Source organism: Papio anubis, chromosome 10 (genome assembly GCF_008728515.1).
Source record: "Papio anubis isolate 15944 chromosome 10, Panubis1.0, whole genome shotgun sequence".
NCBI lineage: Eukaryota > Metazoa > Chordata > Mammalia > Primates > Cercopithecidae > Papio > Papio anubis.
This window is the reverse complement of record NC_044985.1, coordinates 23,097,999-23,121,696: the sequence shown is the minus strand read 5'-3', so window position 1 is coordinate 23,121,696 and position 23,698 is coordinate 23,097,999. Positions and strand designations below refer to the sequence as shown.

General features: G+C 36.7%; 1 long non-coding RNA gene across 1 annotated transcript in view; it reads right to left on the bottom strand.

Annotated features, from left to right (window-relative positions):
* LOC103876206 overlaps nucleotides 1–23,657 on the bottom strand; it is a 58,145-nt gene extending 34,488 nt beyond the window's left edge. The window contains exon 1 of the long non-coding RNA XR_635335.4: nucleotides 23,619–23,657. This is a non-coding gene — a long non-coding RNA (uncharacterized LOC103876206). The remainder of the gene's footprint in view (nucleotides 1–23,618) is intronic.
* Nucleotides 23,658–23,698: the final 41 nt, after the last annotated feature.

Here is a 23,698-nt window from a genome sequence, read left to right as displayed (position 1 = left end):
TAGATCCTGTGAGATTTATGCTTTAAGGAGGTTCTATTTTGGTGTATTTCTAGGATTTGTTTCAAGATTTAGAGCACCTTTTAGTAGTTCTTGTAGTGCTAGTTTGGCAATGGTGAATTATCTCAGCATTTGTTTTTCTGAAAAAGACTGTATTTCCTTCATTTGTGAAGCTTAGTTTTTCTGGATACAAAATTCTTGGTTGATAATAGTTTTGTTTAAGGAGGCTGAATATAGGTCCCCAACACCTTCTAGCTTGTAGGGTTTCTGCTGATAAATCTGCTGTTAATCTGATAGGTTTTCCTTTATAGTTTACCTGGTGCTTTTGCCTCAGAGCTCTTAAGATTCTTTCCTCTATCTTGACTTTAGATAACCAGATGACTATGTGCCTAAGCAATTGTCTTTTTGTGGCAAATTTCTCAGGTGTTCTTTGAGCTTCTTGTATTTTGATGTCTAGATCTCCAGCAAGGCCGTGGAAGCTTACCTTGATTATTCCCTCAAATATGCTTTTCAAACTTAGATTTCTTTTCTTCTTCAAGAACACCAATTATTCTTAGGTTTGGTTATTCAAGATAATCCCAAACTTCTTGAAAGCTTTATTTTGTTTTTTTTATTCCTTTTCCTTTGTCTTTGTTGGATTGGGTTAATTCAAAAACCTTGTCTTCAAGCTCTGGAGTTCTTTCTTCTGCTTGTTCAATTCTATTGCTGAGACTTTCCAGTGCACTTCACATTTCTCTAAGTGTGCCCTTCATTTCCAGAAGTTGTGATTTTTTATATATGCTATATGTTTCCGTGAGGATCTTTCCCTTCATATCTTGTATAATTTTTTGATTTCATTAAATTCATCTTTACCTTTCTCTGGTGCCTCATTAATTAGCTTAATAATCAACCTTCTGAATTATTTTTCTGGCAATTCAGGGCTTTTTTTCTTGGTTTGGCTCCATTGCCAGTAAGCTAGTGTGATCTTTCGGGTGTGTTAAAGAACCTTGTTTGTTTTTTTTGTTTTGTTTTGTTTTGTTTTGTTTTCATATTGGAATTGTTTTTCTGGTTCCTTCTCATTTGGGTAGATTATGTCAGAAGGAAGGTCTGGGATTTGAGGGCTGCTGTTCAGACCCTTTTTTCCCATGGGGTGCTCCCTTCATGTAGCATTCTTCCCCATCCCGAAAGGATGTGATTATTGAGGACCAAACTGCAGTAATTGTTATTTTTATTCTGGATCTAGTCACCCAGTGGAACTACCAGGCTCCAGGCTCATACTGGGTGTGTTTCTGCAAAGGGTTCTGTGATGTGAAATGTCTTCAGGTCTCCTAGCCATGCATACCGGCACCTGCTTTGGTGGAAGTGGCAGGGGAGTAAAATGGACTCTGTGAGGGTCCTTAGTTTTGTTTATTACTCTAGTTTTGTGTTGGTTGGCCTCCTGCCAGGAGGTGGCACTTTCAAGATAGCATCGCTGTGGTAGTGTAGGGAGGATCCGGAGGTGGACAGGACTTTAGAGCTCCCAAGAAATTATGTCCTTTGTCCTTGGCTACCAGGGTGTGTAGAAAAAGACCATCAAGTAGGTAAGGGTTAGGCGTGTCTGAGTTCAGACTGTCCTTGGGCGGGGCTTACTGTGGCTGCTGTAGGGTATAGGGTATGGTTCCCAGGCCAATGCAGTTATATTCCCAGGGAGATTATGGCTGCTTCTGCTGTGTTATGCAGGTTGCCAGAGAAGTGGGGGAAGGCCAGCAGTCAAAGGCCTCATCTAGCTCCCAGGCAGCTCAAAATGGCAGTTTCACTCCCACCATGCCCCCAAGTAGCACTGAGTTTATTTCCAGGCAGCGGTTGAGCAGGACTGAGAATTTTTCCCAGGCTACAAGCCTCCTGGCTTAGAAAGCAAGCAGGGTTTTCGGGTTTCACACCTCCCTGCCTGCTGTGGCTTCTGTGCTGTATCTCCACTCCAGATTCACCCCCTCCCACAATATCTGTCCAGGAAACTTTACATTCAGTTGAAATTATTACAAAGTTCAGTTGGAAATTTTCTTCTCGTTGTGATTTTTTTCTCATTTCCTCTGGCAGCCCTCCCCAAGGATAACTTTAAGACAAAGTCAGAAATGGCTTCCCTGGGGACCAAGAGAGCCCACATGGCTTTTCCTGCTGCTTCTTCTACCCCTGTATTTTGCCGTGCTCTGTAAATTCATGTCAGTTCCAGGTGAGGTCAAATCTTTCTCCTGTGATCTGGACCTTCAGGTTCCCCAGTGCAGGTGTGTGTTCAGGGGCAGATGATCCCCCTTTTACACTTTCACACTTTGGGTACTCACAGTATTTGAGCTGTCTCCTGGGGCCTGTGGGAGCATTTGCTTCCTTCAAAGGATCTGTGGATTATTTCAGCTTTCCTGGTATGTACCTGTAGTAGTTTCTGGAGCAACAGTTCACGATCTGAGTCCCCACACACTGCTCTGTCCATCCAAGTGAGAGCGGCAGTTTAGTCCTGCCTCCTATCTACCATTTTCCTTCCAGCACATGTCCTCATTTCTGTTTTGCTTTTTAATACTGTTTTAATTAGGTTGGATTTTAAAAAGAAAATCCTAAGTGAGTCAAATTACCATTTTACTCTTTAAGTTTACGTTTACTTTTCCTTTGCTTACCTTGTGTCCCATCTTATAATTTCTTCGCATGTGACTCTTGGCTGGGATCAAATAATCACTTGAAACTCCAGTTCTGGTATTGTGAGTTCTGCCTCTTCTACATTGGAAATGCTGCCTTGAACCTCCTTGCCTCATACAAAACGTTACAAAACCAAGGTCTAGCCCCATCTCACAAACCTTCCTGAATCATGTGTCCTGCCTCTGTACATGGCATGGTTGCTGGAACTTGATATAATCATTTGCTTACACTTATTATTAAGTATTATGTAATTTTTTTTTTTTTTTTTTTTTCCATTTGGACATCATCTGCTTACCTTGTTCTTCAAACACTAATAATCTTACATTCACCCTTATTGAGCTCCACTTTACTAACAGAAGTGCTGTATTAGCTTTCTCAGGCTACTATAACAAATAACACAGACTAGGTGGCTTAAACAATAGAAAGCCATTTCCTCAGAGTTCTGGAGGCTAGAAGTCCAAGATCAAACCTGAGCAGGGTTGGTTTCTTCCAAGGCCTTTCTCCTTAGCTTATAGCCATCTTCTCACTATCTTCACAGGGTCTTCCCTCTGTGTATTTCTGTGTCTTACTCCTTCTTGTAAGGGCACCAGTTATGTTGAATTAGGGCCCACCCTAGAGACCTCATTTTAACTTAATTACCTCTCTAAAGGCCCTATCTCTAAATATAGTTGCATTTTGAGGTACTGTGAGTGAGATTTCAACATGTAAATTTTGAGGGGGACACAGTACAGCCCATAGCACTGGGGTAGTTTGAACCCCTTTGGTATCAACTGCATTCAGGAGTAGGTGTCACCATAATCTCAATTTAAGAAGCACGTCTGCTAGACTGAGCCTCTGGTCATTGTCCAAAACTGGATCTGTCCCCTAGTGCAGACTGTATGGCTCTGGGGCTATGGTCCCAGAGGAGGAAAGCTTTATCTCTTCCTTCAGATTATTGGCTCATCAAGCACTAGATATACTAGAATAGTGCCTTTTTCAAATTCCCATGAAAAGGCTGAGCAAGGATAGTTTAACTTGCAGCTGGCTTAGGTTGTCCCATTCTTATCTCCAACAATGCCTGGAGCCATGGTACTGACAGCCCTTGGCCAAGATAGAAATGAAAGTTACTCCTATCCTATAGTTATTAATAATACTATACTATGATTATTTAAAGACCAAAACTCATTGGAAGGCAACTTGTACCAGCTTGTTTATATTGTTTATGAAAATATGTCAGATTTATATGGTTGCTAGCCAAGTCTGAGCTACATTTACCAGTGTTTTGGCTCTCCTGAGACTAAGGTAACTTGCATGTTTCTTGTGGGTTCATGATATGAAAATAAAGTATTTCCTGTGCTACTGTGCAAGGTGCCTGGGAGCTGGGCCTGGACTTCTTGAACTTCTCTGATATTTGCCTGTACCTTTTTTCCCCTGTTGTACTGTATCCTTCACCTTTAAACAAGCCTTCTATGGAGTTTCATGGGTCCTTTTAATTATGTGACCTTATGTAATTGCTTTAAGGTGCCATACATGCAAGCTATAGAGCTGAACATCTCTTCTCGTAATTACATGTTGTTATTCTAGTTCTGTTTCTTGATATGCATTAATAGTAATACTTTCTTCCTTTTTTAACCAAATATTACTTGGTATATATTAAACTATTTGCTATAGAAATAAAATTATTCAAATATATATTGAACATATTTTATACGCCACAGAGCATGGTAGCTATCTGGGAAATAATAGTTAACAATAAAGTTTCCCTGGCACCTGCAGAGCTTCCAGTCTACCAATCAACACAGAAGATATTACTTTTAGATTCATTTTTAATACACAAAATCACCCACATATATCTTACTTTTACAAAAACTAGATTATGGTTAATTTCACAGATTGTCTTGCAGCAAATGCTTTTTCTTCCACTACATACATTGAGTGTCACTAAATTCACTTCAAAAATATTTTTAGTAATGTTACTGTACTCCTTATATGGGTGTAATTCTAATTGCCTATTTGAAATACATATTATTGGACATTTATTGGCTTCTTACAGTTTTGTACAATCTTTTGATATGAATGAGTATATTACCACAATTTTAGTGTAGGGAGCATTGTTTCTAATAGTGGTGAGGAAACCTCTGCTATATTTAGCTACTCAATCACTGCTAATGCCACAACACTCCTAGGCATAGAACATTATATATATATCTTAATAAAACCAGCAGAAATATTACACGGTCCTATTATAGAGGTCACACAATGATGGTAATTATTGCTTGTATATTGTCATCATTAACTCTGGAAATTTTTCCACAGTTTTTCTCCAAAAATTACCATATTTTAGGCATTCAATTGCTTGGGGGGTGGGGGAGAGAAGGAGATGCCCAGACACCACTTATACCACTTATTAAATGATAAAAATTCCTAGAGGATTTTTACTGACATGTTCCATTTTTCCTAATTTAAATCTTGAACAATCCGTGTAAACTGAGGCATCAGAGGCAAACTGCAAAAATATCATGAATTAAAGAGAAGCGTGCAGAGAATCATCCCCCATCTTGAAGACAAGATAAAAATTCTGAAAATATTCTTCTGTTTGTGATATCCTTATCTCTTTCCATGTTCTTTATCCATTTGCATACAAATATACAAGTGTGTACCCACATACACACACACACACACACAATAACCTCTCCAGTAACAAAATCTCATAATTACACATTTCTGTTGGGGTTTGTAATCCAGATAGAACACCTAAAGTTGCCATGATGGGCAGGATTTGTTTAGGTGAATCAAAAATGAATAATTCCTTTTTGCAACAAATCTAGGTTTGCACCTAAGCAATCAGTCTAGGATTTGCTAAATTGCTAAATACTCCAAATTCTAATGATATAGTTAGCTAATGATGTAGTTCAACAATAAAGCCCAAGCTGTAAAACCGCCAGGGAAAAGACTCTCGGCTATGTGCCATAAATACTATTCAGGTTCAGTCAGAACCTCAGGTTTATGTTACATATCCCTAACTAAGGTAGTGATTTTTTTCTCTTCATCAATCATGAATACCTCCTGACTTTTATAAGGCAATAATAAACCTATTTCCAAACAATTCTGCAGGCAAAACAGCATTTAGGTTTTACAGTTACATGACTGGATTATTTTCCATTTTTATCATGTGCCTTATAAACTTGATTGATTTCAACTAATATACAATAAAATTCCCATTACCTAAACTTATTGGCAGAATAAACTGTTCAGATTATGTAACATTTGTAAAGCTAAAAAAAATGCACATGATTGACATATTTTAACACATAGCATTTTAAAGGAAAGAAGCTAAAAACAATTCAATGTTTTCTTTTAAACTTGCACTTACCAGAAAAAATTATATTTCCCCCAAATGCAAATGACATGGACCATAAGGCAAAATGACAACTTGCCATCATATTTAATTCAACATAGAGAAAACCCTGGAAATGCACTGACATGTACCAGTTCGTCAAACTTCAATCAGGCGCATTGATACTTTGGAATCTGCTAAAGCACAGGTATCCAGTTAATGACAAATAAAGTGTGGGAAAGAATATAAATGACTAAAACCTAATATCTTTAAGGCTTTTAACTATTTTTAATAAAGGACAGTTCACCTGGTCTTGAAAAGAACCTTCCTAAATTCATATCACGGCCATTCAACTTACTGGTTTAATAGCTACCCTAATAATTCAATTCACTTAATTGTAATATGGGGTAAACATCTATTCAGCCTGGTGTGGTTGTTTTTAATTTCACATATAGGACACATTAATATTTCCTTTCTGAAAAATATTGAAATATATATTTCGAGAAAAACATGAACATTACTCCTTATCCTTTTCCTTATTGCTTTCCACCACCTGCCCCAGCAATTCCTAAAGAGTTTGACATCAACAGATATCTAGTAATTTTTCTAGTGTTTACATGCTACTGTATGTAATTCTTTGTGAATATACTGTAGTTTTATTAAACCCGTTTCCTAATAGATAGATGTTTAGAATAGTTACAATTTTTCATTCATATAAACAATGTTACGGTAGCATTCTTAAACAAACACACAAATATTTGATTACGATAGAGTCATAGCATTGAAATTGCTGGATCAAAGATTAGGTGTTTTTTTTTTTTAGGTTTTTAATTTTGAATCGTGCTGGCAAATTGCTTCCAGGCTAAACGAATCGTGATCTCACTCTATGAGATCACTTCTTTCTGTATCCATGCCAACACTGGATATTACCACTCTCTAAAGTTTTTTGTTTTTCTGTTTTGTTTTTGTTTTTGTTTTTGTTTTTTTGAGACGGAGTCTCACTCTGTCGCCCAGGCTGGAGTGCAGTGGCACAATCTCGGCTCACTGCAAGCTCCACCTCCCGGGTTCACACCATTCTCCCGCCTCAGCCTCCCGAGTAGCTGGGACTACAGGCGCCTGCCGCCACGCCTGGCTAGTTTTTTGTATTTTTGGTAGAGATGAGGTTTCACTGTGTTAACCAGGATGGTCTCGATCTCCTGACCTCGTGATCCGCCCACCTTGGCCTCCCAAAGTGCTGGGATTACAGGCGTGAGCTACTGCGCCCGGCCACACTCTTTAAAGTTTGATAGAGTTAAAAAAGTGTTTACACATGCATTTCCCTAGCTATTAATGCTTTTGTACATCTATTTAAATGCTTACTGTTTAACTTGTATTCTTTTATGAACTGTTTCTATCCTTCCTACATTGAGCTGTGTTTTAGAAATTTTCACTCTATGAAGGAAATTTTTTATCATATCAGACTTTATTCCTATTAGTCAACCTTCAGTATAGTTTGTAGATCTTAAAATTGCTGAGAAAAATTTGTTGAAATCTGCCACAATGATTGCGATATGTCAAATATTTTCACGTTTCCCTAGGTGTTTTAAATTCAAAGCTATTGGCCAGATGCAGGGACTCACGCCTGTAATCCTAGCACTTTGGGAGGCTTAGGCAGGCAGATCACGGGGTGGGGAGTTCCAGACCAACCTGACCAACATGGTGAAACCCCATCTTTACTAAAAATACAAAAATTAGCCAGGTGTAGTGTTGCACTCCTGTAATCCCAGTTACTCAGGATGTTGAGGTGGGAGAATCGCTTAAACCCGAGAGGTGGAGATTGCAGTGAGCCAAGATCACACCACTGCACTCCAGCCTGGGTGACAAAGCAAGACACAGTCTTAAAAAAAAAAAAAAAATCAAAGCTATTAATATATTTCAATACTATTTTTATTAGGTATATAAATATTTGTGACTAATGTGTTTTGAGTGGATAACATTTATTATTAACTACCTCTTTTTATCCTTCCTTAAAATTCCATTTGAATATATACATAATGAGAAATGTTCAATCTAATGTTAGTATTGCTACATCTCTGTAATTTTATTTAACATCTGCCTTCTAACGTGTTAACATTGCATTATATTCAAATTTTGTGTTATTGTCAACCTTTGTCTCTTTCATGCGGTGTTTATTTTTTAATCAAAATTCAAATGAGAATTTACTTCTTAATGAAAGATGTAATTCATCCTACTTTAGTGTGATTATTGATCCTCTTTGCATTATTCCTGATATTTTACATATTTTACATATTTCTGATATCTTATATTTTTCGCTCCATTTTCTTATTCCTTTTCTTACCTTTCTGCCTTTTTCTTTGACTGTGTTTTCTTAATTCTAACATTTTCTTCTAATGATTTGATATGTAGAAATAGTATTGTAATCCAGTGACTACTTTCACATTTCTAACACATTTATTAAACAAGACCTAATAAATATTGATACACTGTATTATTTCCCAACTAGAAAATAAAAATACAAGCATTCATTCACTACAGCTTCTTCTTATTTTGATTATGTCTTAGGTTTTTAGTAGAAAATAGACAACAATATTTTTAAATGTAAAGCAAAAAAAAGTTCAGAGTTGAATATAAGATTTACTAAATGATTCACTCACACTTTTTTCCCTGATGGATTTACTTTTTCCTCTTTCTGTGGTGTATACCTGTTTGGAACAATCTCATTTATCCCTTTTGTTAGAATGTTACTAGAGCCAATTATAGAATTCTAGGTTCAAATCATTTTCTTTCACTGTTTCGTGCCAATGTCAAGTGACTTCTGATTATATGGCATAATTATGAACTAAGGATTCGTTTAACTGTACACAAGCAGGCATTGGATCCCCTGCCATTGTTTACCTACTGAGTGACAGGCCTGACCCAAGCCAATGGGACAGAATGATTGCAAAAATGTTGTTTCGTATCAGTCTATTTATGTCTGAGCTGAACTCTTGATTGCTGTAAATACTTATGTTACTTTTCAAAACCACTCACGGAGAGGATTCCAGTCTTAACTGGTATAAAGAATTGTTTCCATCAAGAACACTCCAAGGTATGTCCTCAAATTTCCAAATTTCAACCTCCAGAACTGTGAGAAAATAAAAATCTTGGTTGTTTTAAGCCCCCGGTCTATGACGTTTTGCTATGGCAGCATTGGCTGACCAAGACACTTTGGCTCCACCCATGATTTGTACTGGTCTAGACAAAAGCTGGCACCCATCAGCATTCATCTGGGTGATATGTGGGAAGCCATGGCAGCCTTCATAGCTGCAGAGTTCCAAGTTCCACGTTAGCGTGCCCATGGTAAAAGCTGTGGAAGATGTGTCTGCTTAGAGGTTAGTCCCCTGGTATCATCACTGAACCAGATCTGTGGTAGGGTTTGGGGCTTTATCACAAACACCTGAGCCTGGATTTCTGGCATTTTTTCAGACCTGCCTTTGCATAACCCCAACATTTTCTAAAATCAGCCACAGTCAATGTCTACTGCTTTCAGCTAAAGGTCCTGACATATGTCAGCTGCTAATTTTAAAATGTTATTACTTGCAGTGAGTATACAACTATTATAGATAGGTTATTTTTGTGCTACCCACAGGAAAATAGTTGAATGCTTTGGTTGACTCTTATTCTAGTTTAATATAACACAGCGACAAACCACCTCTACTGTTCTAGGGAAAAGGCTGATATTGACATCTAAATTATAATTAAACCTGCTTGTGTATCCCTAGCTCTGAGGTGACTGGTCAGTTTTTCCAAATTGGTCAATTCAGTCCAACCACTCAGATGCACTGTAACATACAAATTCTGAACCTGCAGAGAACAAGGTTAATAAATAGCATCTCCTGTGCTTTCTCTGCTAAAACAAGTTAACGTGTAAGTTACTCGTTTCTCAAATAGGTTCACCTAAGGCCATACTGTGGTTTGGCTCATAATTTACCTGTAGTGGCTAGAAAATCACTCAATTTAAATTACAATATACTGCAGCACAGTGAAAGCTATTTTCTAAGCTTTATTATGTTAGGGAACCAAGATGGCCTAATCAATTTCAAGCAGTTTTTAAAATCTTCTAGAATTGAATAAAGGAAGGTACTATGTAAAAGACATTTAGATAGGCTTATGTGATACTTAAGACATCCCTTATGATTCTTCAACAAAGCATAGTGCATATCATTTTCATTTCATATGCAAAAGAGCTTTCAGTCGTATATATTTACAGATCAAAATATCATAATTATACTTTCGTTCTGGTTAGTGCTTGAATTAAACTAAACTAAGCCCTGTTAAATCTTTTCTTTTTGTCCTCAGGGTAAAACAGAAATTTCTCTCAAAATTCATTTTTCACTTCTCCCCTCCATGCATTTAAATCACCCAATGTTTGTATGTTTCCTTCTACTGTTACCTCACTGATTCTATTCACCAACTACTCCAATCCTTATCCATAAATTATTTACATGTGTCTTCAATCATTCTACGATTTCTTTCACCTTTTTCCCATGGTGATCTAGTGATTAGAATTCAGTTCACTCTTTCTCTTTAACCTTCCAAGTACATATACTTTGATTCACTCAGAGCTTCGTTGGGAGACAGCTGGCCAATCTGGTAAATTTACATTGTGATGATGTTGAAACATTCTAGGTTTTCTAGGTATAGGTTAATGAAAACTTTCTGAAGAAAATGTATAATCTAAATGGAGGAGAGGGAACTCTTTTAGAAATCTAGGTTCCATCTGAATTTTGCCATCAACTATTATTTTTTTCTTTCTTCTTATTATTAAAATGAGGGTATTATACTAAGACAAATTTCAGCTCTCAAAATAAGTAACTAGACTGTAGGGACCTCAGGAAGCTGTTGGGAAAATTAATTTGAATGCAGAAAAATAACAGTATTGTTGGTCACCTACTGTGTCTTCATCTACGGGCTGAAGCATTTAACATTCTGAGACACCAAGGTGAGAAATATATGTGTGGTAGATTAAGGGAGGTCAAAAATATTTTATACCTTTCCCAAACAGTGGTAGCATCAATGTTCCTACCTCTTGAATCTGGGTGGGTGCAGAACTGCTTGGTCAATAGGAATATGCCAAAAGTTGGTGTGTACCAATTGCTAGGTCCATAAGAGACTGTCAACTTCTACTTTCTGTCTCTTGAACACTTACTTTTGCATCCATGTGTTGAGGTAGTAAAGGCAGTACCATGGAGAAGCCCATACGGACAAGATGTGGGCCCCCAGCAATAGCCCCGACTGATTGCCCAGCTGACAGCCACTGCCAACTTGATAGGCTTGTGTGTAAGCCATCGTAAGAATGAGTCCTCCAGCTGTGGCTGAGAAATCCCAGCTGAGGTCTCACAAAGCTGAGATAAACATCTCCTCAGAAACCTCTCCAAATTGCAGATTTGCAACAAGATAAATGATTGTTATTACTGTTCTAGCAACTGAGTGTTGGGTTGTTTGTAACCCAGCAGTACACAATTGGGATAATATACAAGCACCCTCCATAGCTCTCACTTCCTTCAATTCTCTATTTTGTCTCATGTATGTCTTTATATGTAGTTAAGCAGAGGGAATTAACTTTGAATATGGGCAGTCCAGAGAAGTATCTGAAAGTATGGGGCAAACAAACTTAAATGACAAAGAGATCCACTGGTGTTTGCAAAAATAGTAAAAGTATAAACTCAGAAAAAGTGACAGGAGGCGCATTGCTAATTTTAACACTGTTGTTCATTCTCTATATCAGCAGTCCCCAACCATTTTGGCAATAGGGACCGGTTTTGTGGAAGACAATTTTTCCATGAATCTTGTGGCGGGGATGGGGGATGGTTTCAGGATGAAACTGTTCCACCTCAGATCATCAGGCATTAGATTCTCATAAGGAGCATGCAACCTAGATCCCTCACATGCACAGTTCACAATAGGGTTTGCGCACCTATGAGAGTCTAATGCCGCTGCTGATGATCTAACAGGAGGCAGAGCTAAGGCAGTCATGTTTGCTTGCCAGCTGCTCATCTGCTGTGCAGCCAGTTTCCTAAGAGGCCATGGACCAGGCACACAGCGGGAGGACTGGTACTGGTCTGTGGCTGGGGGTTGGGGACCCCTGCTCTATATCATGTCTCTTACTTCTCTAAAGTTGATAATGATAGTTGTATTTTCAAGCTGTTGTGTAATGTATAAAGTTCACAAACAAAACACTAAGAAAGTTAATAGTTCAATTTTAAAAACATAAAATTAATGTTGAGGACAAATGGATATTTCTATCTATCATTTAACAACAACAACACAACAAAAATCTGTTGTCTTAAACTTCCTACGCACATCACTGTGTACCAACCTTACAGCAAAGCACAATGCGTTAGATTCTGTTATTTCCCCCAAGCTGGTTAATGGCTGGAACTTTTAATATACTTTTGGAGGTCAAATGCTTAGACCAAAATAAACATCTGCTTGATGTCAAATGCTTTACTGGTTATTCATGTTTACATATTTACTGAACTCAGACAAACAGTTGTGAGTCTGTAGGGTAAAATTAAGCAAGAACCCTCCAAACATGTTGTTTGTTTACCAGAAATCCCAGTTCAGAGACAAAACCACAAGCCAATGGCACCCATCAGGCGAGGAACCAGACAGCAAGCTCTTCATCACTCTCTTGCTCTTCTCTTCAGGCTCCTCTCTCAGAGAGTCTAGAATTCCTAAACTGGGGCTTCCAGGAAAACACGGCCCAGTGTCCATCATCACAAAAAGTTCAGCAGTCCGATAGCTTGTGCTCTTTGCAAATAAAGTTGCCATGACTGTTTCACTGGACATTTTGAGGACAGAATTCAAAAACATTTTGGAAGTTCCTCAAAAAATTAAAAATTGAGCTACTGTATGATCCAGCAATCCCAATGCTGGGAGTATACCACCAACAAAGGACATCAGTGTATCAGAGAGATGTCTGCACTCCTCCATTTGTTGCAGCACTGTTTACAATAGCTAAGATTTAGAAGCAACCTAAGTGTCCATCGACAGATGAATGGACAAAGAAAATGTGGTACTTATATACACTGGAGTACTATTTAGCCAGAAGAGAGAATGTGAGCCAGTCACTTTAAACATGGATGAAACTAGAGATCATTATTTTAAGTGAAATAAGCCAGGCACAGAAGAACAATCTAGCTTCTTTATTGGTTATTGGGACAGATTTACATCCATATACAACTATGAACATTTGATCTCAAATGCAAACTAATAGAATAATAGTGTTTAGTTCAATTTATGTAGTTCAATTTCTTTTTCAATGAGAAGGTCAAAATTCAGGATTTGGGGATTTTGTTTTAAAATGTATTTTTAACCTTGCTCTTTTACTTTTCAGCATGTAATGTATTTTGCTCAGGATGTTAGAGTAACCCAAAAAAGCTGTTGATAGACACTTGTAAGATAATATAATCACTGTTGATTTAGTGTCTGCTCACAGAACTATTTCCCTCGAAAAGAACTTATTTAGTGTGCTGTTACAATTTTATTTACATGTATTGTTATTATTTGACAGTAGCCTTCACTTGCTAATGAGTAGGATTTAAACTGTTCAATCTGGTCACTCCAAGGTGGGGTTATACTTCTTGTCTCCTCTAGTCAGCACAAACCCAAAGATATTTCTAGAAAAAAAGCTTCCAAGATGATAGAAGCTCAAATCTTCTCTTTCAGATATTCAGATTTTTGATCTCTAAAAAAGTTTCAAATTTTATAAAAATCATCATTTTTTCTATTTCATAGTTAGGAACTGTGTCTTTATCTTTCTAACAATTATCTACAACTGATAATAGATTTAAAATATAGTATTTAGAAACTGTAAGAATACTAGAGCCATTATCCATAGTCATTTTTAACTCACATAATTTTTTTCAAAAATGTCCTCTCTTAAACAACTACAAATGTTATTTGCAAAACAACCAAATCCGTCTCATTCTCTGTAATTATTTTTATTTTCTCCTTGAGAAAATTAATTTAAGTTACAATTGCGCTATTCTGAATACGAAGATTACCTCTTTGATGTATTTCTGGAAAAAAAAAGTAACATTTGTAGCGATATATAAGTCTCTTACCTGCAATTAGTATAATTTTTTGATTGTAAAATAATATGATTGAAGCATTATTTCCTTTGACATGCATAAAAATTCACTGATATGTTTACATGTCAATTCTAATGGCTTTGATGAACTCCAAAACAACTTTTCTGGAAAAGTAGATAGATTTTCACATAGGGCATCCTTTCTCAAGAGGAAGTAAAGCTGTCTGTTATCATACCCTTGTAAAATAATGTCAGAAGATGCTATTCTTACATATACGGGTTCTCATATACTAAGATCACCAGCTAATAGATTTTGCTTTTTATTTTTTTAAAAAGAGAATCCACCAAGAATGAAGAAATTAGGAGACTATTATCTATTCTAATTTTAGCCATTATTATAGAATTTGATTTTTGCAGAGTACTAAGATCCACTGACCGAATGCAAAGCCATGTGTATGAACTACATGATTCATCTTTTGTGAAACTATCAACCTAAGGGCATATTACCTTTACAATAATTATTGAGGGCTTAAATTGTGATGGTATTCAGTGTCTCCCATATGAATTAATTTAGAATTCAAGGAGAAAATAATATTTTATCTGAAAAATTGGTGTGCTTTCTCACTTCTGATGATAATTATACAATCAATAATATTTTCTTTTCCCCTGATTACCAAGAAACTTAAGGTCCAATTACCTTTTCATATTATTATTTTATGATTATCAGGCAGACAAAATTTCTTTGTACTATGCTGTTTCTGACTATTGTTAAATTATTATAAATGAAAGATTGCATTCTAACCCAACCCTTGTCATGATTATTACACAAATTAAATTAGTAGGATCCAAATTAAAGGACAGAGGAAAGCTGTGGAAAATAAAGTATGTTCTTGGAATTTATGGTGTAAAATAACTTGTCTTAATATCTCAAGGTATTTTTTTAGATTGGCTTTTGATCTGAGATTCTCAAGGCTGGCAGTTATAAATAGCATATTCCTCTTAATTCTGTGATATCAAATCTCCTATTCTTTTTCATGAAGCAATTTGGTTTGGGGAAGCAGCTCACATACAAAACCAATAAGAGACAGTACTGTTTTTCTCTAAATCCTTATGCTGGATCATATTGCAAGATGAGTGTCAGGGTGAGAAATTATTTGGACAAAATCAAATAAGAAAATGAATATACATTCGTAATAAAGCTATTCATTCAGCATTTGTTCCTGTGGATACAAATCAGCTCTATTTCCTTTTCCTTATAATTCATTATATAAAGTAATTCTCATTATAACAAAGAGTCAAATTGGTTCTTGAAATAGTATCTTTATCCTAACATATTATATCAGTTTTTTTATGCAGTTGTAACAGGCATTTCTTTGAGAAAAAGGAAAACTGGTTGTCCTCCCATCACGTTCACGAACCCCTATGGTACTCTTAAGATGTCATGAATCATTGATCCTTCATTTTTCTGCCTGAGATAAGAGGGATCACTTCCTCATCCTGAGGGAACTGGGTAGTAGAGAAAGTAATAACCCTTCTTGTTTTATAAGTGACTCTCAGATAAAATAACAAAAGCTCATAGACATTCCAAGGGTTTGCCCCTGTGAGTATAAGGCTAATAAATTAATTTAAGATCCCTAACAGAGAATGTTATGTTAGTGTTATTTCAGGAAGCTGTGCAGCTATTTTTTGATATTGTATTTGAAAAAGGAACCTCAAATATTAAACCACAAGGAAAACCTTTCATCAGAAAGTGGTTTCCAACTCATGGACATAAGAATTAAAGAGGTATCCTCAGTGTATGTCAGAAAGTTCACACCATGACACTGATATTGCAGTATAGGAAGTCATCACTCTAGTTAAGATAATTTGAGTTTCCCCTTTACATGGATTTTATCTCTGTATTTCAGAGATTTTAGTTATCCACACAGCTCTTCTCTGTTAACAGATCCTTTGCTCTTAACACTGCATGAATGTAACACGCAATTAGTCCCTGGGCTCCTGATATTTGCCCTGAATTGGCATTCAGTCTCATCTGTAACTTTTCTTATCTCTGTATGCCTTTGTCTGCCCAAGAGACTTTAGCTCTCTACATTCTCTGGCTTTGGCATCTTGACTGATCTACTTCTTGATTTTTTTTTTTTTTTTACCTGTTAAGTTTCTGGTTAATGGCTCATCTACTCTTCTCTAAAATGCCTCTTTTTCAGCTGCCTACACAAAACCATTAACCTGAATCCTGATCTCAGTCATCCTCCTGGAGTTTCCCCATCCATACAGCCTTCTCAACAGGCCCAGAGAACCATGCCCCAAATAAAACCCTGCTGAAAACACAGTTCCCTTTGTGTGTGTGTGTGTCTTCAACACAGCATCACATTCTGGTCTCACCTTATTGACCTTAGACCGTATATTCAGAGACTGTCTTCTCTTCTTCTGAAAAATAATTACTCATAGTCTCAGTGGAAAGCAGAAGCCAAATCTCATTGGCTCAAAAGGGATGATTGTTAGATATTCCAATATTTTATGAGCAGGTTTTCAATCCATTAATGGCTTAACGTCAGCCATGATAAGAATATTTACACCACAGGAATTGGCAAATGCTTTAAATCAAAATTTTCCCCATCCTCCCACTCAATTCCCCAATGCCTATCTCTCCTTCCAGCAAGTTTACCATGCACCACTATTCTTTTTCCTGAGCACCATCCTATGAGGCAGAAATAAATCAGAAAAGGTATTAAATCTAGCATGTGATGATGTGCTATGATATATCCAAAAACATTTGTGTTTAACAGAAATTCCCTGAAGAATTACATGAACTCAATATTTCCCAAACGTAGTATCCATCAGAATCGTATAAGAAGTGTATAAAATTGAAAAGTCAAGACTGTATCCCAGGCTCTTCTGCATTTGAGCGCTGGGCATCCTTATTAACAAGCCTCCTAAGCAAATTAGAGTCCAGCAAAGTTTGAGAACCATTCAGACAATAAATCTCCAGTGGTAACTTGTATAGTATCAGAATAAGAAAATGGAGAGTCATTCAGCAGAGCCTTTCCCATGACACTTTGGAGATGATTATCCATCATATTCCAAAATATACCCAGATGTATATAAAGCAAGCAATTACACAGTGCCTGTACTAAGCCACATGATATTGATGTTCTTTTATAATTTATTCCATAACAAATCCCTAAACAGTGGTAAAAGATATAAACACTCAATTTTCAAACTCAGAAAAAACCTCAGTAGACTTTAACAGTTTTATTGGGTCTTCCTATACAAATAAAAATAATTCAATTGTTTTTTCAGCTTTATCTATCCAAAGATAATTTTATTAGTTTGCAATGCTATGAATCTGCAAAAAAAATAAATAAATAAAAAATAAAATAAAATGCTTCTAAGGATCTAGAAAATTTCTAGGTTGCCCTGTTTATGCATGAACAAATCATTTTGATATTTTTCCCTCAAATATTGGGTTTGAATACTATGTTTTAAAAGATACTTACCCATCCTCTCTGTCTCCTTACTGGTTCTGATTTGAAAATGAATGAACAGAGAGAAAAGTAGGGGAAAAAAACGGTTAACAGAGAAAAAGGAAAATGGATGCAGTGATCCCTGAAGTTTAAGTAACAAGGCTCTTTATGTCAGTGCAATTTTTTGCCCTCTTTTGACACTTTAAATAAGATGTATATGCTGGTGGATGTCTCAAGTTTTAAATGATGAACCAAGGAGTGTAATATGTCAGAAGAGCGTTCCTCTGTAGACATTTTTCTGAATGAGAAATGTGCCACCCAGAATGTGCTACAAAATGTTAATGGCTTTGAGTCTATACAAATTTGAACTTTATTGAAATGTGCTAATAATGAGATAGATTTAAAAATTATATACTGGGTTGTAGAACAGTAGGATTATGGCAAGGAAAGCACAGGGAACTATGTATCACCCTGCCACGTAAAAGGACCCCAGGCATTCAGCAGTCAAGAGATAGGTTCCACTAACCTTTCCCTCACCGTGTTTTCTCACAAACCTTAGCAGCTAGGGTAATTTTGCTTGACTTTGCTAATGAGATCAATAGTTAAAACAAGAGGCAGGAATGGCCAAAGGGAGTAGGCAGTTTAAAAACTCGTAGTTTGTTGTGCTTTAAAGTCAGTGGGTTGGTCACATTTAACCACCCTGCTCCACCTTCAGCACAAGTCAGGAGACTCACTACTGAGTATCTGCAGGCAGAGATCACATTCTTTCCATCAAAGTTTTGAAAGTCATTTCTTGCCATTTACAAAATGGCCATTTTCTACAAGGAAACTAGAAAGAGCTGTATTCTCTCTTGATAGCATATGCATCTGAGTTGGTTATTGTGATGCTCACCAGTGGCTTCTTACAAAGAAACTATGCTTGTTCTTTCTATGTTGAAGCCTAGCCATATTATCATCACATCATATTTTTGTGGACTTCAGTTTGATCTGGAAAGCACTCCTTTTAAGCTTCCATTCATAACAATATTCTTAAAAGATTTATTTTTAAATTTCACTCTCAAAGTAGATGTTACCTTCTGACAAAATATATTAAGGATGTATATGATATGGTCCACACTCCACAAATGAAATACTTAATGACCTCTTCTTTGATTCTGACATTTTTTGTTTTTGCCAAAAAATAAGCTCACAGAATAGGGTACAACTGAGAGGTCAATAACAGGTAAAAATAGGGAATATTATTTTAGACAGATAAAGCAGGCTAAATCCAAGTTCCCATTCTTTTTTGTTAAGATATCACCAATGCTTTTAGCTATCCATTATTCACCTTCACAAAAGTGTTAAGTTGGAAAATAAATCCTGCCATTTATCTCCAATGCTCACTTAATAGAAATAAATGCAGCTACCACCTTCCAACTCTAAATGATATGAGATGAGTGTTTGAGTTACTGACTGTAACCTTGACAAGGTGTCTCATCACTTGTCTGAGAAACTCAATCAGCCAGCATCTAATCATACACTGGGATGAAAAATAGGGTTAGAATCTCTGAATCCAGCATGGAGAATGGGGTTTATATTTGAGGGGCAATTTTATTGGTTAGCAACAGCTTGCAGATTAGCAAGATAGAACTCTTCAGGATTGGAGGAAATTGCAGATTCGGACCCTTGGTTACCTATTTCTGTAATGCTCTGTTATTACAGAAATAAGATGTGTGCGTTTGTGTGCGTGTGTGTGTGTGTGTCTAATAATCACAATCCTCAACACCAAGGTAATTGCACTTTTATACAGGCTTTTTCCTTCCTGTATGAACACAAATTCTTATGTGGATGATATATAATGTCAGACATCTTTGAGAACATATAACAAATTCAAAATTTTACTTGTATTATGTCTGTTTAAATACACAATGGACACCACATTTCAAAAATAGTAAATCAATCAAGACTTGTCAGCAGCATGAAGGTGAACTATTCAGCTCTGTAAATAATATTTTCAGAATATCTGAAAGCTTGCACTTCTGCTTATCTCTACAAGGTATGATAATAATTTTCTATTTGAGCCGTAAACCAAAAAATGCCAGAAATGTATGTGACCAAATAAACCATACAGTCTAATACCATTATTAGAGTTTAAGTGAGCAAGACATTGTGAAGGTAGTTATTAACAAGCACCTATGTAGTAGTAATTGTGTGTAAATCACTACTTGCAAAATCTATAAATATTAACTTATCTTCATAACAACTAATGAGAGTACTATTATTACACACATTAAATAAGTGAGTAAACAGAAATAAAAAGACATTAAGCAACTTGCCCAGAATCACCAGCTAGTAAGTGGCAGATACAGGATATAAATCCAGGCAATCTGACCAAAGAGAGTATACTTTTCTGCAATTCATGAAAGTCATGACAAGAACTTTTCAGGCCCAAAAGACACCCGATTTTCTGACCTCAGTGATTTGGTGACAAAACATTTTTCTAGGTACCATTATAATGTTCTTGCCCAAATAGGGATAGTAGCTAATATTAGTTGAGAAGGTACCACCATTTTTCAGGATGGATTTGTATTTTATCTCATTTATCTTCACAGAGACCTATATAGACATTTAAAAAACAAAAACAAACAAACAAACAAACAAATAAACAAAAAACAGGGTCTCACTCTGTTGCCCAGGCTGGTGTGCAGTGGTGCCATCATGGCCCACTGCAGCTTCAAGCTCCCGGACTCAAGCAATTCTCCCACCTCAGTCTCTTGAGTAGCTTGGACCACAGGTGCATGCCTCCATGCCTGCATAATTTTTTTGTAGAGACGAAGTCTCCCTATGTTGCTCAGACTGGTCTCGAACTCCTGGACTCAAGCAATCCACCTTCCTCAGCCTCCCATAGTGCTGGGATATGGGTGTGAGCCAACTCATCTGACTCACATTTTTATTTGTATTTTACAATTAGTAAATTGAGGGTTAGAAAAGTTAAGTAACTTTCCCAAGGTCACACTGCAGCCAAACACATTCTAGTCTACTGACTCATAATTTCACTCCCTACCACACACCACACTTTCTAAAATTATATATGATTGGAAGATTTGATCTGTGGATTTCTTTATGAAAGTCAATTAAACTTACATTTTTGGTTTTGCCTAAAGACCCCAATTAATGTCTTGCACTTCATATTTCCATATGATACTTTGGAAATTATCATAAACTCAAATTGTCCATAACTAGTCACTAAGAAGGGAGAAAATCTTTAGACAGAGTCATAAAGAAATATTCAGTAACTGTATATACATATATAATACATCCTCATATGTCAAGGCTTCAATAAAGTGAACAAATTAATATTTTCATTAGTACAAATAAGTAAACATAAATTTATTTAAAATCTCTAATAATTTGACTCAACACCACAACTATTACCTTTGACTATTCTTAAATGTAAATGCCACTTTGAAGCCCTAGTGTCTCTGAACTCATGTTAATTACAAGGTCCAAGGAAACTGGAGTATCTGGGGTGTGGAAGGAAGAAGGTAAGTTCATAGACTATAGCAGTCTGCCAGGTTGTAAACCCTGGCTCATCCACTGACTGGGACAAGCTATGCAACCTCTCAGTGCCTCAGCTTCCTTATTTGTAAATGAAGATAATTATAGTCTATTACTCACTAAAGATTAAATGAGTTACATGTTGAATAAAACTTGACACATAATAATTGTTTGATGCTATTATAGAGGATATTAAAATATTTTTTGCCCTGTATCTTACCAGTTTTTCTCTTTCTTAGATGCGGTAGGAAACCTTGAGTTTCCTATAGAGATTGAGTTGTTTCCCTAACACTAACTTGTATACCTAAAGGAGTTATAAACAAGTAAACCTAACTACTTTATACAACTACTATTGGGTATTTAGCATTAATTGTTGCCATATGCACAAGTTTTGACTGAACTAAATGGAAATACCTTGTGACATACAGCTATTTGTTTTTAATTTTAATAAATACTATATTAAATATTAGTTGTCTTGTGGTTACTAGAAAGACCACCTAAAAATAAAAATTAGATATAAATGAAGCCTCTATGTGCTTTTGAGCTACATTTGTTTCATGCTCCATAGCCTTTGGTCAAGTATTGACCGAGTTTATTTGACATTATTATTAATAACAAAATCATGTGTCTCTCACATTTTAAGATTTCTGACCACCTGGATCAGTGCTAAGTAGCATTTCAATGGCCATACTATAGACAGTTCTAGAAGATAAGCATTTACTGGATTGTGAGGACACCATGGCGGTCACTACAAGATCTTAAATAATGGGTTAAAATGGATGTAATTTCTTCTCAGCTTTATCCAGTAGCGTGCTACTACAGCCTTCAAGGTAATTCATAACTCGGTATTCTTGAATGTCATCATCACGATGAGCTGGAAGTCTAACTTATATGGCAGAGTCATTATCTATCCATCTGTCTCTCTACCTGCCTATCTATTTTTTCTATCTATCTATCTATCTATCTATCTATCTATCATCTGTCTGCCTATCTATCTATCTATCTATCTATCTATCTATCTATCTATCTATCTATCTATCTATCTACCTACCTACCTACCTGCTGGTCTATCTCCTGATCTATCTATTTATCTATCTTCCTATCTATCATCTATCTATCTATCTGCCAATCTATCTGCTGATCTATCTGCTGATCTCTCTCTCCCTCTCCCTCTCTCTCTCTCTCTCTCTCTCTCTCTGATTCTTCTGTAAGTTCTCCTTTTGCTCCTCTACTCACCCATTTTCCCCATATTAAAACGTTTAGGTTTTTCTTTGCGCTTTGCTCCAGGAGAAAGATTCAACCAATTAGAAGACAGGGAAAAAGAGTTGTAGTTTGAGATTTTTATCTCCACAAACCTTGGTCTTTAGTGTAAACTAAGAAGACACCAGGTATATACACTAGGACATTTCCAGCTATTGTTGGCTAGACTGGTGTTACCTCTGGTACTAAGGTTCCCTCCAAAATATGCAGTTTAATCTATTTCCATTTGCTGAAGTGGTCCAGATAGTAAAAACAGCCCCAGTTTGAAGAAGAAAGGAGAGAAGAAACTAAATTGAGAAACTTTAGATACTAATGGGTCTTCTGCAGAGAGAACCTGCAATGGGGATTCTGGGAAGAGCCGTGGGGATGAGGAAGTCCTCCAGGATTAATTCAAGACCCACTACCATCCAAGTGGCAGGTCTAGGCTAGCAAGTTTCCGGCATCCTCACTGAGACTTCTGCCCTCCCAGGAAAGCAGAACATGGCAAACTAATCCCTGAGACCCCAAGTATATCACTAATGTGTCACTGAGAGCTCTGGGGCACAAAAGGGCTGGTTAAAGAGCAATAAATTATGACCTGGCATTTCACAAGAGTGAAGAAATAACTAGAAATGACCCTTTGGCAGTTCATTAGGCTCCCGCCACTTGAACACAGATGCATGGATCAAGAAAGACCCTGAGAAATTATTATTTCAATTTCTTCCATTCCAGCTGAATAAGGATGTAAAATATAAAATTGAGTAATAGAACAACTTATCATTCTCAATATACCTGGATTATGTGACTTGAGATTTATACCACCTATATGTATAATCAGATATGTTTATGGTCATCTTTGCTATTACCAATACCTCTGTCATGGTAGATTTTTCAAGTGCTGATGTTATACTATTGTTATTTTTTCTTCTTCACTTTTAAAACCAGTTCTTTCTAAAGGATGTTGCACTACACAACATTGTTGCACTGCTGATCACTGGCTCACAGTGATGTAGCTCTTTGCCATGTGTCATGGTCCTCCCTTTCCCAAATCTACATACTCAGGATTGGGAATGGTAGGGGTGTGTGTGTGTGTGTCCTTTAGTAGCCAGACACAGCCTTACACTTAGCCATAACCCCTGCTCTCTCTGCCTCTAGGTTCTAATATGCAGATAGGTCCTGTCTCCCAGACTTCCACCTGACCTGTGGCTATTTTGTTTCAGAGGAGTCACAGTTTTTCCTTCCAGTTCCACCTCTTGAATGAAATCTTGTCCATTTCCCCAATTTATGTATTTCTGATTCACAAATGTTAATTTGTGAATCTGTCCTACTTGCATCTTTACACACGCACCTGGGGCAGGGCACCCAGTTCAGAGTGACTGGTCAGTTTGGTACGGGTCAGTTAAATAACTTTCAGAGCATTCTAAAGCA